The 3799-nt window shown below is 35.9% G+C and overlaps 1 non-coding gene across 1 annotated transcript; it reads left to right on the forward strand.

The window, feature by feature from the left end:
- Window positions 1-834: 834 nt before the first annotated feature.
- On the forward strand, window positions 835-998 carry LOC148092225 (U1 spliceosomal RNA). The gene has a single exon (XR_015715225.1). It is a non-coding gene; the product is annotated as a U1 spliceosomal RNA (small nuclear RNA).
- The last annotated feature ends 2801 nt before the right edge of the window (window positions 999-3799 follow it).

Raw genomic sequence — 3799 nt, forward strand, 5'->3', positions numbered from 1 at the left:
AAACATGTAGCACTTATAAGTGCCATAGGTGTTCAAAGAAGGAAGACTAGTTAAAGATGACATTCAGACAAGGTTGGGGCTATGTTGCTATGAGAGGAGCATAGTACTTAAACTATGTCTGTGAGTTTTAAATGAGGAAGAATATAAATTATTTAAAGCAGAAAGGAAAGGTGTTATTTGAAAAAATACACATTCAATATTATAACAATTTTACATTTTAAAAAGATAATTCTTGCATTCATGGTACAAATCAAGAAATCTAAAGTTTTACAAATTCCTGACTGGTAGGATAAACAAAAACTATGATTCTTAATGAGATGAGAGAATAAAGGGCATATCAGAATCTCTGGGGTCAAAAGAAATTTTGGTTTATCACAATTTAGATACACTGTGGGAGGGATCAAAGTGAATGGGGAGGCACTCTCCAGGCAGAGGTGTTATGGGGGTGAGGAAGTAGGAAGGGCCTTGAAATGTTTGGGATAAGATTAAGATTGGAGTGTAAAGTGATTCTAGTGGATAGGATCATTAAAAGATAAAGTGCCAAGCTAAAGTGACAGTACTTGATTTGATGAACAACAAAGAGCCATCTTTGATTCTTAAGCATGGGAGTGTTAAAGTGAATGAAGTTTAGAAAAGCTAGTCTATCTTATATTGATATACAGAATAAAAAATGAAGATTCCAAATGGAAAAAGATGGATGAGTTAGAAATATATTAGAAAATTTATCCATGATGATCCAGGATTTGGTATAAAGTGAGGTTATTAGACTTTCTTCTGTCCCAAAGAAGAGGAAAGGTTAGGAATTCAAGTCTGGAAAACAAAAAAGATTTACTGATTCTTACCTGGCCAGGGAGATACAGTGATCACAAATGTGGTTTTCCTAGGTTGAGGCTAATACCTTGCATTTCTTATGTACTGACCCCTGCAATTTTCCCAAATGTAGGGAACTCAACTGCATACTTTGTGGTAGCAAGGAACTATGTTCATGCTTTTTCTTAAGGGGAAAAAAAGAAGATTTATTGTAACCACGGCCACACTCTCAATATTCCTTCCCCAGTGTGTATGCAGGCATGCTTTTCACATGCAGTTAGAAGAGCAGTTAGTTGGAAAACATGGTCAACACTTTAGGGTGGGACCCATTTTCAAAGGCTCAGTATATAAAGTGGGGCAAAAGTATGTTTATAGTTGTGAGTACATGAATATAGTTTATTCTTGAATTATTATTTATTAATTATTGTATTATTTTCCATATGAATAACTATAAACCTACTTTTGCACCACCGTGTATTTCATGCCATGCTATAATTTCTCCCTTGGGGAAAGGCATTCTTCTTGTTTTACTTTGGTAAAATTAGTACTAAAGTATAGAAATAAGGTTCAGTTTCTCCTTCCAGTTATGTATATGATGGTCAGATAAACTTGAGACTGGTTAAATAAACTGGTTTTGCTCACAGGAAAATAAGTGCAAATAAGTAAATGTCTTTTCATTTTTCATATGTGTGCCTCTTCCAGAAAATGGCCTTTGGCCTTCCTTGGCTGAGTTAAGTGAGAGTCATACTTCAAAATCTCAAGTCAAATAGTATTGAATTATCACTTCCCACTTGTGTATAGTCACTTTTCCTCTGGAGCTCTGAAAGTTGTCCAAAAATCTGTGTTGCCTGACATCTGGAGAAGTTACCACTTGTAGATCCAAAATTATAGAAAAGTGAGAGGTTTTCATGCCTAATCAGCTCATAGATTGGGTAGTTATACCCTATGGAGTTAGCATGAGAGAACTAAGTAGAAGAACTTAAAAATGTATGGTTTCAATATTACTATGTTTCTCACAGTATTCTTAATCGAAGTCATAACTGTTGTCCCAAGTTATTTTTACCTTGACATGGTGAGGTATAATTTTAAGTGCCAAAAAGTATGATTGTTTTCACAGTACTGTGACATTTATTTTCTTAAAAAAATGCATGTGGACTACCCCAAGGACTCTATACTGTCAGTGTCATTTTTAGTGGTGTCAAAAAAGCTACTGCCAGTTTTGACAAAGAAAAGCCTACAAATATAATTACTACTGCTGCCCAACTCACCAGAGAATATGTTAGTATTTGGAAGAACTAGAAGTAAATTATTTAGTATTTAGTGTGCCTTTGTGTTCAACATGCCATGATCCAGATAAAGTAGCTTAAATCTATAGAAAGAAGCAATTAATTAGAAAACACATACACACATGCACAGTTTTAGCTGCCAGTGATTTCATTGGATTTGTATAGAGTATCGGCTGGAGTCTGATATTTTGAAGAAAGCAATAAAGAACAAGAGAAAATAGCAGGTAATGACAGAGGAGGAGCAAAGAAAAGGATGGGAAGTAAGGTTACAGTATTTGCTGATGTCCTGAACAATTCAGTTTCTACACTCCTCAGATTAAGACAAATGAAAAAAAGGAAAACTTTACCCTGCAGGTATAGTACTTTGTGTGTAATAACCCTTACAATAGATTTCTAGAATGAATAACCTGTAACAACTAATAGCTCATACATAACTAATAGAATTGGGAGTAAAGATTGTTTAAATTAAACATTTTTTCCAAGGACTTGAGTAAAATAATATGAGATAATGCTTAAGGCTCAACAGCAGCAATGGAAGGGGGGGGTGGTCATTATTCTTTGGGCAAAGAAGCTAATACCAGCATTTGGAAAGATACCAGAGAAAGGGTAAATAAAGATTGGTTCACATGGGCAGGGAATGACATAGTCTTTCTCCAGGTTGAATCCTCATCCTTGTGCTGAGGGCAAGCTTATGGGCCTTTTTGCATACCTAGGGATCTTCTCTGAATCATGGTAAGTTGTTTCTTCTTTATTTCTTTCATCACAACCCTAAAGATAGCTACCACTAAAAGGTGGAAGGAAGAAGTAGGGGAGAAATGTTTCTGCTTGGCTCCAAAGTAAGAGGGCAGAGAAAATGTCTGAGAGTCAGAAAATACCTCCCTCCTACACACTACCAGTGTGTTTGGGGGGGGGGGGGGTTGGCACTGGATGTGAGATTTAGGTTTTGAACTTAAGAAACTAATTCTTGAACACCAGAATTGGACTGTTCCATTGCACAAAAATTGCAGAGAAGTTATTAAATCTGGCAAAAAAAATACTATTAAGGAAAGAGAAGAAGGGGACTCAATACAGAACAGCTGACGTTTATTTTAAAAGACCCAAATTTTTCATGTTTATTAAGACTCTTCACTATACAAGGGCTATGGACTGACTGTTTGTGTCCTCCTAAAATTTATATGTTGAAATCTTACCACCCACCAGGTAATGGTATTAGAAACTGGGACTTTGGGAAGTGATTAGTCATAAGGATGTAGTCCTCATGAACAGGATTAATGTCTTTATAAAAGTGATCCCAGAGAGATTCCTTCCTGCTTCTGTTATGAGAAGACACACAAGGAGAAGACAGTTGTCTGGGAAACAGGAAGTATGTCCTCACCAGACCCCAAATCTGCTCACACCTTGATCTTTGACTTCCCAGCCACTAAAACTGTAAGAAATAAATTTATATTGTTTATTAGCCATCTAGTCTATGGTATTTTTGTTAGACTAGCCTGAACAGACTAAAACAAGAAGTGTATTTTGCTAGTGAAGAGGGTGTTGTTGTTTTTTTAATCTCTTCAATTAGCAACATGACACTCTGGCTCTGATGTCTATTTGATCTTATTTCACCCAGATAAAACTGGACCCCTTTCCTAAAACCTGCTCTCTATTGTCCTCATTTACCACACTCTATCCTTAAGTAGAATTTTTTTAACAGCTTTATC

Source organism: Miniopterus natalensis, chromosome 10 (assembly GCF_054644295.1).
Source record: "Miniopterus natalensis isolate mMinNat1 chromosome 10, mMinNat1.hap1, whole genome shotgun sequence".
In the NCBI taxonomy this organism is placed as follows: Eukaryota; Metazoa; Chordata; class Mammalia; order Chiroptera; family Miniopteridae; genus Miniopterus; species Miniopterus natalensis.